General features: G+C 42.8%; 1 protein-coding gene and 1 long non-coding RNA gene across 21 annotated transcripts in view; one reads left to right on the top strand and one right to left on the bottom strand.

Annotated features, from left to right (window-relative positions):
* Positions 1-13,213, top strand: part of DLG2 (discs large MAGUK scaffold protein 2) — an 891,570-nt gene that overhangs the window by 498,690 nt on the left and 379,667 nt on the right. The gene's annotated exons all lie outside the window — the stretch shown is intronic.
* On the bottom strand, positions 2,302-3,249 carry LOC128412508 (uncharacterized). Its single transcript, XR_008330095.1, has 2 exons — positions 2,768-3,249; positions 2,302-2,542 (listed from the first exon to the last, which is right to left on the bottom strand). It is a non-coding gene; the product is annotated as an uncharacterized LOC128412508 (long non-coding RNA).

Here is a 13,213-nt window from a genome sequence, read left to right as displayed (position 1 = left end):
GGCCTTATAGTGTTGTAAATAAATATATCTTGAAAATATGAAAAAGAAGCCAGAATAACTATAAGCTGCTCCCTGACTTCCATCTCTGTAGTGGAGTCTTTTGGCAAAGATTAGAGGGTCAACTTGAGAGGGTATAGCTTAGTGGTAGAGCATACCATCCTACTTTTTCGAACCCGAAACCAGAACACGTGTCTTCTAGGACGTGCTCCCGGGCATGCCATGTGACCCATGCCATACTCTAGCCCAGAGGTTGGCAGGGTTTATCTCGCCTGGGCCGGTTCACTCCAGCAGAGATCCTTCCAAGGGCCAGATTCTGTGCATGCATGAGCACACGGGCATGCGATTTCCAGTGTCTGCGTTTGCATAGACGCGATTTCTGGCACCACGGAAGCAAGTCGCTGTGCTGCATGTGGGGACTCGCCAAGTGGGCAGCTCGGTTCGGGGGTGGCTCATGGGCTGGTTAAACAACTCCTGTGGGCCACAGGTTGCCGACTCGTGCTCTAGCCCCCCAAAGCCACTTTTTGGGGGCTAGAGAGTGGCCCTAGAGCATGTGATATTGTGGCACCCAAAATGGTCACCAAGATCTTGCGTGAAAAAATCGGATGTCCGTTTTTTCCCCTGGGGCACTTGGCAGGTCAGGTAGAGCACATCCTTTTCAGGTGGAAGGTCCCAGTTTCCACCACTAGTATCTCAAGTTTAAAAAGGAACGGGTAGCAGGTGACCTGGAAGGCCTCTGCCCCAGGCCCTAGGGCAGGTGTAGCCAATGTGTTGCCCTCAATATGTTGTTGGACTATAATTCCCATCAGCCGCAGCCAGTATGGCCAATGGCCAGGAATAGTGGTATTGTAGTCCAGCGACATCTGGAGATGTTGCCTCCCATGCCCTAGGGAGTTGCTGTCCATCAGAGTAGGTCTTATAGGACTAGATGGACAAACTGTCTGACCTGGTATAAGGCATTAGTATTTCCTTCCAGTATCTCCATTAGTATCTCCTTCCAGTAAGTGGGAGGCGTAAAGCTATAAAGAAATTTGCTGTCATTATGGTGGGCAGAGGGTAGTGGAAGCAGGACTGGTGTGCATTGCAGGGAACATGAAACCTGCTTCAAATATTCCTCTCTGTGGGTGTGGGTGTGGCATCCAGGGCCAGGGATAATAACAGGTTTTGCCATTAACATAGCACTTACTTTCTGCTTAGGAGTTAATGGTATCCATCCATTTGTACGTGCAAAGATAAATGTTCATAAATGAGCTGGAGTTTGTGGTGAGCAGTGCAGTGGCCAAGTTTGCTGTCGAATGCAAATTGGGCAGGGTGGTAAAGAACAAAAAGCAATTCATGTGCAGCTCCGAAAGGCTCTCTCCAAACTGGGCAAATGGGAATTGAAATGGAAAATGTGTCTCAATGTAAGCCAGTGCATTTGGGTTTTGTGGGGCTTTCTGGCCCCAATGTGCTTCACTTAATGAGTAAGCAATGTTGTTGGCATCCATCTGTCTTGAGAGACAATGGCTGAAGTCAAACCACTGCATTAGCAGCACTGAAGTGACCTCACAAGGTGCAAGGCTGGGCACTGTGTTTGGAGGTCCTGGGCTTCCCAGATGACAGGACTTCATTTACACACTTGTGGGTCTGATCTGGGATGTTGGAGAATTGGTAGTGTGTTACAGGCTGCATTGATGTTACAATAAGCAGAGTGAGGCAACCCTCTCAAGCAGCTGATTTGAAGTGTCGTGAAAGGACATGGAATTGATAGTGATGGAATTTATTATTGTTGTTATTGCCAAGGCAGGGGAGAGGTGCTTGTGGAATCTTCCGCCTCACAGCCTTCTCTTAAAGGTAAAGGTAAAGGGACCCCTGACCATTAGGTCCAGTCGTGGCTGACTCTGGGGTTGCGGCTCTCATCTCGCTTTATTGGCCGAGGGAGCCGGCGTACAGCTTCTGGGTCATGTGGCCAGCATGACTAAGCTGCTTCTGGCAAACCAGAGCAGCACATGGAAACACCGTTTACCTTCCCGCCGGAGCGGTACCTATTTATCTACTTGCACTTTGACGTGCTTTCGAACTGCTAGGTTGGCAGGAGCAGGGACCGAGCAACGGGAGCTCACCCCGTCGCGGGGATTCGAACTGCCGACCTTCTGATCGGCAAGTCCTAGGCTCTGTGGTTTAATCCACAGCGCCACCCGTGTCCCTCTCAGCCTTCTCTTACATGCTGTATATTTTGGAAAGTTGCTGGTCTGCTTTGCATTTGGACATTTCTTAAGATATTGTAGTAAAATAAAAATAATAATTGCATGGTGGTTCCTGGAATCAGGGAGCAGGTTTTGTTTATGTTTGTATAGAACTGGAAAGTGTTTTGAATCAACTTGGTGGAGTGAAAATTTCTAAACTGCCCTGATTTCCGCTACTGATTTCAAAACTGCATTGACTTTCTTCTTTGGTTTCTTAAAATTCCCAACCAAAACTAAGGACAAGACTTCTCATGGTTCTGTATGTGTTATTCTTTAGTAGGTATTGTTTGCCAGTTTCCAAACAATGGCTGTATTCGACCCTAAGAATCTAAAAGGGCTAAAAGACATATAGTTCAGCAAAACAATTTCAAACTTTTCCACCAGGTCAGGAAACCTTAAGCCAAGTAAACACTTGCGTGTAGAACGAGAGAAACAGAATGGATGGGATTTATTTCAAATGGATTTGTGTGATAAAAATAGTTACTTCTACAGTAATTTCTCTCCCCCCCTGCCCAGGCCAGAATGAAGTACTATATTTAATTTACCTTCCTGTCAGGAACAGTGTGCTATCGTATTTGGCTTCCTCTTTAATCCCTAATTAAAGAGGCTTCTGTGATGGATCTCAGATGCTGTAGCAGGTAAGTAGCAATTAAATACATGACTGATTAGCACAGTGGAATATCTTGGGACCCTCAGTGTGAAAATGGAGCTAGGCTCAGTTGAACAGTTGAAATCAATAGGAGAACTTGCACAAGGTCTCTCCCTCTCTTTCTCTGTTAATTTGACTCCTTTGGGATTGTGGAGGGCAATTTGGATTAATCATCCGCAAAGTCAGAGCAGGATAAAATTCTTCTTCTTCTTTTTTGCCTGTGTGGTGGAAGCGAATGCGTCATCCTTCTAGTTGCATTGCGGTTGTGTTGTACAGTACATGCTTCATGAATGAAAGGAGAAGTAGAGAGGTGATCCAGACTAAAGCAATATAGTGCATGTTGAAATATAGAAATAGTTCAAGCCATAGTGGGAAACCATGTGAGATTTGAGTTTGCATGCCCTCTCCTTTTTTTGCTGCTGGTGTTGGGAGGAAGGGATTTGGAAAAATCCGCCATTAGTTTTAAACAAGCCACAGTTCCCTGTTGAATCCAGACTTTGGGAACTGTGATTTGTTTAAATGCTGGTTGATAAGTGTGGGATGTAAAGGTGCAGTCAAGTGCAACATTCCGACAGAGGACTAACGGCCTCCGTGTTCTAACCGGTTGCTGTGACAACCAGTTTGTCGGTTGCTGGTAGTTTTGAAAGATAACTGCTCAGTTGCAGTCACCTCAGGACCAAATTCCCTCTGGTATAGTTTATTTGCTTGTTATGTAACCTAAGCCTGCCTTCAGGTACAGTTCTGTAAACCTGAATGAATCTGAGAGTAAAATAGTTTTATATTAACATGAATCAGATTTGTGTGTGTATTCTTTAAGAGGGATTCAAAGGGATCTTTAACCAGGAAGGCATTTTTATTAGTAGAACTCAGACGAGTCAGCAACAAGCTGATTGCTGCATAAACTTATACAGTGGTACCTCAGGTTACATACGCTTCAGGTTACATATGCTTCAGGTTACAGACTCCGCTAACCCAGAAATAGTGCTTCAGGTTAAGAACTTTGCTTCAGGATGAGAACAGAAATCGGGCTCCAGCGGCACGGCAGCAGCAGGAGGCCCCATTAGCTAAAGTGGTGCTTCAGGTTAAGAACAGTTTCAGGTTAAGAACCGACCTCTGGAACGAATTAAGTACTTAACCTGAGGTACCACTGTAAAGGGGATTGTTTAACTCTGCTAAAGTAAACCTTCCTGCAATAAGAACAAGCCAGGATCAAACTGGCTTCGGATCCAGATATGTTCTGAAACCATAATTTAATACAGTCATACCTCATGTTATGTTTGCTTCATGATACATTTTCTCAGGTTGTGTCCCGTGGTGACCTGGAAGTACCAGAAAGGGTTACTTCCGGGTTTTGCCACTCGCGGATGCGCAAACGCACAAAATGATGTCACGCACATGTGCAGAAGTGGCGAATTGCGACCTGTCTGTGCACAGACATGCTACTGCGGGTTGCGTTCTATTCATGTTGCCAATGGGCCTCCGGAACGGATCCCATTTGCAACCAGAGGTACCACTGTACAAGATATGGGTGAACAAACCCCCAAATGAACTCTCCATTGGAGTCCCAGATAAACCAATTAGTTTTTGGAAACAATCTTGAAACAAATTATTCGTTTCCTGCGCCAATCCTGGGGTCTTAAGGATTCAACACTACCTTCCTATCAGCTACCCAAATACCCTCCCTATCAATCCTTTTCTTTACCTTCTAGCAGGGTTGGCAAGGCTGGCAAGATTAGAGAGCAGGAAGAAGGAAGATTGTTTCTCCTCTCTGCCCTTGTTGTCCTGATGTGCTTTGCCCTATGGCAGGACTGACAGAGCAGTAGCACTTAGAAGTTTGAGTCTTCTCAGCGGCCACTACTATTGTGCATGGTGGAGTAAAAGGAAGAAAAATGGCCTTCAGCCTGCAATCTGTACCACCATCCTCGCTGGAAAGCAGGAAAAGAGAAGGGTAGGGAGGTTGCTGGGAAGCTCAAACTAGAAGGAGCCCTTTTCTGAGTCAGATATTGTTCTGAGCTACCGCATAGATTGCAAAGAGAATACAGAGGATGCGTGTGGTGATCTTTGAAATCTTGACTCTCCTTTGGAGAATGCTTTCAGGAACCTCAAAAGTTTGTTTCCAAGCCAGTAGTCCTGCAGTTGTCCATTAGAAAGTAGTCCTGCAGCACCCATAGTTTAAGCAAACCGCAGTTCCCTGAGTTTGGATGTTACATGGAACTGTTGAGCTTCCACGCTCCTCTTTCTGGTATATGAAAGAGGAGAAGAATAAGGAGCACAAGGTTTGCTGTGACTCACGCAGTAGGAAATCATAGTTTATTGTTGCTGTATGAACTAAGTCATGGAGTTAGATCTGTCAAAGACATTTGTGGCTTCCCAATTAAGTTCATTTCTGTCTCTTATTTCCTAACACACCTAAATTGGAGAGAAGTCATTTTCCAGTAGAACTGAATTTGTGAAGGAAATGTGAATTACTTTGGAAGTACTTTGTGAAAATGTGAAATACTTTGGAAGATTTTTTTATTTTTTTTTTGCATGGAGATGTGAGTTAAAATTTACCAAAGAAATCTTTTCAAATCCTCTCTGATTCACTTCTGCTCTTGTTCTGTTAAAATGTAGCAATTGCAGTATATTTAAAAGATTACACATTTTGAAATGCTTCCCCCCCCCCCACAATCAAGTGGTCCAAAAACTTATTTTTTAACTGAGTAGTAATAATGAATGATGACGGTCCTTGACGGTTCTAAACTGGAGCTAAATGAAATGTGAGGAGAGATGGTTGATTTTAACTCTGGGAAAGAGGAAGAAGTTGAGTCACTGTAGATGTTTTAATACTGTCAATCTACAGAGTTCTGCAGCATCTTTGAAAATGTCCATGAAGTCATGGACTCCTAGAATTGTAGAGTTGGAAGGGACCATGAGGGTCATCTAGTCCAACCCCCTGCAATGCAGGAATCAGAGCTAAATAATCCCCGACAGAAGGCCATCCAACCACTGTTTAAAAACCTCCAAGGAAGGAGAGTCCACCACCTTCCAATAGCCACTCTATAAACCTCAAGTAGTTTCCAATGGTGTTTCTTGGCTCATGGTAAGTCTTCCATCAGCAGAACAGGGAGGGAAGAAATTTTTTGTGATTCTCCTTGCAGCCCCTGTGCTCTAATAAATCTGCTTTGTTTGGTCCCACAACCCTCTGGAGCAGATTTAAGGGGGGGGTGAGGCTGCAAGATGGAGGGTGAATTGCTGAAAATTGCTTCCCTCTTCGAGTGACCTGCTGGACCCAACTAAGGATGTAGCAAGGTGCTGATTTATATTCCAACCCATGTTGGTCACTGTGGCGATCACACAGGGTCCCCGGACGTTTCACCATCTATTGATCCCTGTGCCACCACTTTATTTCTTGCTGCCCCTACCCAGGCCCTACCTGGATATTGGAACATAAACTTTTATTTATTTATTGCAGTTTAACAAGTGATATAATAAACGATATCGGTCAATTACAATCATGGGGTGCCTATCCAGACCTATAACTTCTGCTACCTGCTCTCACTCACTAAACCACCTCTCAGATATTTACCTATCTTCCTAGCCCCTAACCATTCGTGACTCAGCTTATTTTTCTACACTAACTCAACCTACCCACAGACTCTATCCCAATTCACTCCCACTCCAACCAACCACCCAACTTCCAACGAACTCCTCCCTTTGCCCCTCCCAGAGCTGGTTTTATAGTCCCTCTGACTCCACCCCCTTGGGTAACCTGTTTAACTCTTTCACCTCCAGCACTCTCATATGTTAACGTCACATTCACATGTAGTACCGTTTCTATTCTGCTGCAGTTCAGATTCCAGCAAAGACATTACTTGGCTTCCTCTCTGCTGTAGTGAAATTTTACATAATTATGTTATTATTTTGTTATTCGACACCATTCAACACAAAGGAAATGCAGTGCAAATGGCAGTGCGGGGGTGAGTAATCAATTATATATTGCTGGTGGAGTGAAAGCAGCACCAATTGTGAGTGCCAATCTTATTCGTTGGAATAATTGTCATTCCAGACATGGGATGGACAAGAGGACACTGGCAATTTCCATGTCCATTTTCATCAGAATTCTCTGGCATCCCTAGACACAACCTGGCATTCCCCATTGAGATGTAGGAAAAATGTCTTGTATGATGTGGTCCTAATTTTTCAGTCCAAAGTTGCTTGGTAGAAGGGGATTGTGGGAAGTGTACACAGAGTGCTAGGATTGCGAGGGCTTTGTGCTAATGAGGGATGAAGCAAATTGCTGGTTCCTGTTTGGATGCTTGAAAGGAAGACTTCTTCTTCTCTCTTGTTCCTTGTGCGTAAGTTCAGCAGATGGCTACATGCTGTGGTCAAGAGCAGGAAAGGGACAAGGAGAACGTGACTGCTTCTTGGACTTAAAAAAAAAGAGAAAAGAATGCTGTATCTCTTTCCGAATTGGCAGACACGTCTGTTGCCCATGTCTCTAAAGAAATGGTAACTTTATTGCGGGGAGAGGAAAGGGACTTCATTGCACTGCTTAAGTTAGTTGCACTTACCGTATTTTTTGCTCTATAAGACGCGCCAGACCATAAGACGCACCTAGTTTTTGGAGGAGGAAAACAAGAAAAAAAATATTCTGAATCTCAGAAGCCAGAACAACAAGAGGGATCACTGCACAGCGATCCCTCTCGCTGTTCTGGCTTCTGGGATAGCTGCACAGCCTGCATTCACTCCATAACACACACACAAATTTCCCCTTACTTTTTAGGAAGGAAAAAGTGAGTCTTATAGAGCAAAAAATATGGTAGTTCCCATAGTAATCAATTGGAGGTAAATTTAGTCACGACTAGGGTGCATTCAGATGTGGTTATTGTTGTGTTAGTTTTTCCTGGTGTTTCTTTCCTGTTTCCCAATACTCCATTCACACTGCAGTATCTGTTGTGTTACGGAACTGTAGCTTTTTGACCAATATACCAGCATGCCACATTGAATTTTGTTCGCACCATTGGGCATGGTGTGGCACAACAGATGTCATTGGACAACACTGCTAATTCTCCGCCCTTTCCTCACTTGCGTGCTTCTGTTTCCCCATGATAACAGCAAACAGGGGTGCCAACTTGTATAAAATATTGGGGGGCCCAGGTAAGCCCCACCCTGCATAATCAATCATGTGATGCGGTGCACACACACCTTTGAATAGCAATGCCCATCACCTTTGGGGGGTCCCTGCCCCCTCAAATATTTTATTGAGGGGCTGAAGGGACCTTGGCCCCTAGCAGTTGGCTGCTATGTCAGCAGGAAAGAACCATATGCCAGGATACCACCCCAAATTCTGTGGCATTGCTCCTCTAATTTTACGGGTTAAGAATGCTACAAACAGATATGTTCTGAAATCAAATAACACCGAAATGAGCACTAAACATGCATTATATTCAGCTAGTTTTTTGGAAGTGGCTTTTACATCATTTGAAAGCTCAAATACAAGCAGGAATTAACAGCTATGTTAATGTGTCCTGAATCCCATTGATTTCAATGGGAACTAACCTAGGGTGGATCCAACCAATTGCGTCTCCCACTTCCATTCTGTAACCTAGAATGTCTCACCACCAGAGAGCCCATCATTCGGCCCCAAAGGCTCCCAGTTTGAAGCAGGGTATCCCTGATGCTGTCCTATATGTTTCAAAATGTGGCGTTCCTTGTGGGTGTTGTAGTATAAGGAGCACAGTTATTTATGCATCCATTATTCCGTAGCACTTAGGAAGCAGCAACTTTTCCTCATAAATCAGAAATATATTCAATAGCCTGTCTGCCTCCCCACAGTAAAGCACTGTATTGCTCAGTGTGTGGCCTCATAAAATGTTTCTCTGCAAATATGCACCCTCCCTGGTGAGGTTTGGACCAGCTGTTTTTGGAGACCAGATGAGCAGTTCTGCTCAGCTGCATGCTAATTAAAGCTGAGACTTTATTGAATTTTTGCATTTCAAGCCCTGGATGGATAATGCCTACTCTCTGCACCAGCATTTGAGCACTGATAAGGGGTGTGTATGACCTATATGTGGCTTGGTCTTCCATTTCCACGTGAGAAACTGGAGCAGCTCTCAAATTGTGCTCTCCGGGTTGTGGCAAACTAACACACACACAAATGAATGAAAGCGTCAGTGAGAGAGAATGGGAGTTTGGAAACTGAGGTCCAAGAGCACAAATTTGCTAATTCAAAATCTTCCTTGGCACTTTTTTTTTCCACCCTCAAAGTGTGTTGCTCTCCCTCCAAAAATCTTTTTTATACAATGAAATATAGCAGGTACTGGCAACATGACCAACCAATTCAGGATCCAGCAAGGATGCATTTAGTCAAAGAACAAATCTGTCAGCAAATCTATTGACAAATCCTTCCAATAATCTAGTACAGGGTTTGGGGAACTTCTGGTCTCCCAGCTTTGAATCCAACAACATATTGAAAGCCAGGGGTTCTCCATCTTTGTTCTACGATGGCCAGCATCAGTGTAACCTTCTGTGTCTGCTTGATTGTATATCACATGGGGCTTGTAGTTCATGCATTCGAATGTACTATGTGTGATTATTGGAGTTTAAAATTGTACCCAACCCCTTCGTTTTTTTTAAATAAACGGGTCTGAGCATAGACACGAACCACAATGTGCTATAAAACTTCCCAGGGGACAATCCTGAAGCCCTTCGTTGCAGCGAATCACATTAAAATCAATGAGGTAAATTCTCCCGGTGGAGAACTGACCATTATTTTGTAAGCTGGAACGGCTTAAGATCATTAAAGTCAACTTGTGCCTGCTCCATTAACTTAACTCCAGCAAAATTACTGCAAGAATGACTGCACACCATTGTATCAATCAAACCCAGTTCTTACTACTAATATAATGTACATGATGAGCATATGGGACTATAAACAGCTTAACAGCAGCATTCATTAGAAAGTATGCGTGGTTTTATAACCATAATTAAAACAATAGATACGTTGGACACCTGTTTAAACCAGAACGATGTTTTCAATAACACTCTGATATTATACTTGGTTGCCTTTCCCAGCGCTGCTTAATCCACGTAAATCAAGCAGAACTTGGAAGCAGAGGAGCTAACTGTAAATCAAATGACTGCATGTCAGACTTACAAATCCACTTTAAATTTTGTCTCTTATATGGGACATGAAGTATTTGATGTTCAGCCTTTATTGCAAATGGATTGTTGCTTGAAATATAGCCTAATTCTTCCAACGGGAAGGAACTATACGTGATCGTTCAGGAATTAGCTGAGACCCATAGAATCTAGTACTGTAGTCTTCGTGTTCTTACAGCTATTTTGAGTTTAATAAACATTTCACATTTGTCATCTCAATAATTCATGCAGTAACATGCAAAGTAGGTAAGAATTGTTGTTGTTGTTGTTGTTGTTGTGTATGCCAAGCTTAATTTTGTGAGTTTCAGTGTTTATGTCAAAATTTGTTCTATTCTCAGAATTTGGTAAAAGACTTGACTTATTTCCAATCCAGTTCAAATCTGACTCCCATAACCACCCTTGAGGGCAAATATATACATTTATGTACTATGTGTTGGAATTGCAACAGCAGGGATTGTTCAATTTGTAACTTAAGGGTTAATTCTCTTCATAGTATTAGTCCAAGGGCGTGCATGTGGAGGTGTTGCTTAGCAACCAGTGAGATTGGATTTATCTCTGGTGAGGTAGCGCATGCTCTGATTGGCCGTATCGTTCTGAGGTAGTTTCCCTACGTTTGTTTTTCTCTGCGTGTTTTCCTGCTATGTACAAGGCCTGAACTAAGAAAAACATTGCCTCTCCATTTATTTTTCCTCAAATAAAACACGTTCAGTTTGCTTGATAAAATGTTATCAAGATTTATTTTCTTTCTGGATTCCATCTGTGTTTTTTTTTAAAAAAAAGATATTTATTAAGATTTTACAAAAACGTAAGTTTACAAAATAGAAAAAAGTCACATAGAAAGAAAAAGATACAAAAAAGAAGACAGAAAAATACATAAAAAAGAAAAAAGAAGAATAAAAAACAAAATACAAAAAACAAATAGATAAAAAAGAGTTGAAAACAAATCCGTTTTTAGTAACTTTAAACTCATTAGCTTGTTTCCTTGACCTCCTCACACCTCCCCTTTTTGAATTCCCATTTAAATAATCAAATCAGCAAATCCTTACCCTTTTTCGTTTATCTTAATTCTATATCTTAACATATTATAACTCTATATTTTCATCCATTTATCAATTCATTTTTGCATATTCTTATTAACTTTGTTGCTAATGCCACTTATTTTCAATCCAACATCATTTTAACATTCATTAATTTTACAGTGTTTCTGGATTCCATCTGTGTTTTTAAGTGACTTTGCTGACACAGTGCTCCTGGAAACAATGCTATGCGATCATTTACAATAATTTCCAGAGACATTTCTTCCAGCTCCGCTTTGAAACTTGGAGGTGGCACTATACTTTTTAGCTGCTCTGTAAAAGCTTTTACTAAAATAAATAAATAATAATAATAAAGATGGAGAAGAAGCTCTTAGAACAACTTCATATTACAAACATATTACAGCAATCCAGCCTGCCTCAGTCTGGTGTTCTGCAGATGTTTTCAACTACAGGTCCCATCAGCCCCAACCAGCATGGTAAGGGAAGATGGGACTTGGAGTCCAACAACATCTGGAGGGCACCAAGTTTTGAAATGCTGCTGTAAGCTAAGTAAGGTAAAGGTAAAGAGACCCCTGACCATTAGGTCCAGTCGTGACCGGCTCTGGGGTTGCAGCGCTCATCTTGCTTTATTGGCCGAGGGAGCCGGTGTACAGCTTCTGGGTCATGTGGCCAACATGACTAAGCCGCTTCTGGCGAACCAGAGCAGCTCATGGAAATGCTGTTTACCTTCCCGCCGGAGTGGTACCTATTTATATACTTGCACTTTGACGTGCTTTCCAACTGCTAGGTTGGCAGGAGCAGGGACCGAGCAACGGGAGCTCACCCTGTCGTGGGGATTTGAACTGCCGACCTTCTGATCGGCAAACCCTAGGCTCTGTGGTTTAACCCACAGTGCCACCTGCGTCCCGTAAACTAACTAGTCCCCTTCCAAATATCCATCCCCATCTCATCTCTCAAGGTGAGTTTTGCCCCTTCCCACTCCTCACAAAACTACTAGGGGGACGTTTTGATCAGTCCTATTTCTTTCTTTTTTTAAAATAATTTTTATTAACCGGCCAATCAAATCAAATTAAATCACATCACATAAATTCCGAATTACAAAGCCGAATTTTAAATTTTCAATATTTCAATAATGTTGTCAAATGCTAAACACTCATTGACTATCAGCTCTTGGAAATAAAATATCATTGGATATCAAATGCAGGCAAAAAATAGAGAATATTCATTTGGCCAGAAGGCAGTGGGAGAAAGTTAGAGGTCTGGAATAAATGAATGAAAATTACAGTGGGGACTAAATATATTTTAGCTCTGCAATTCTGTTATATGACTTAATTGTTAAAATAGCCTTTGCAACTCATGGTTTTGGCTTAATTGCTGCCTTCTTTATAGGACTAGCCATTTTTTGATCATTAATTGGTGTACCTCAGACAAACACATCCATGGCTGACTGTGGAGGTTAAGGCTGTTGGTGGCTCCAAACCCTGATGGCTGTATTCTACCTTCACTGTTGGAGGCAGTAGTTTCTGAATACCATTTCCTGGGAATTATGAATGGGGAAAGTTGCTGTTGCACTCAAGTCCTGCTTGTTGTCTGGTTGGCAACTGTGAGAACGGGATGTTGAACTAGATGGCTCATTGGCCTGATCCAGAAGGTGGTTACTATTATATGTTGTTGTGCTGTTGTGTTGTTGTTTTGTTTTAATTTATTGCCTGCTCTTCACCCTTAACACCCCAGGGTGGGTTACATCAATTTAAAATACAGCTTTAAAAAAATGCTCCCTTATGTGCCATCTGTTGTTGTTGTTTAGTCGTTTAGTCGTGACCGACTCTTTGTGACCCCATGGACCAGAGCACACCAGGCACTCCTGTCTTCCACTGCCTCCCGCAGTTTGGTCAAACTCATGCTGGTAGCTTCGAGAACACTGTCCGACCATCTCGTCCTCTGTCGTCCCCTTCTCCTTGTGCCCTCCATCTTTCCCAACATCAGGGTCTTTTCCAGGGAGTCTTCTCTTCTCATGAGGTGGCCAAAGTATTGGAGCCTCAGCTTCACGATCTGTCCTTCCAGTGAGCTCTCAGGGCTGATTTCCTTAAGAATGGATAGGTTTGATCTTCTTGCAGTCCATGGGACTCTCAAGAGTCTCCTCCAGCACCATAATTCAAAAT

The sequence above is a fragment of the Podarcis raffonei genome, chromosome 4 (genome assembly GCF_027172205.1).
Source record: "Podarcis raffonei isolate rPodRaf1 chromosome 4, rPodRaf1.pri, whole genome shotgun sequence".
Lineage (NCBI taxonomy): Eukaryota > Metazoa > Chordata > Lepidosauria > Squamata > Lacertidae > Podarcis > Podarcis raffonei.
The sequence above is the reverse complement of the archived record's forward strand: the minus strand, read 5'-3'. Positions and strand labels throughout refer to the sequence as shown.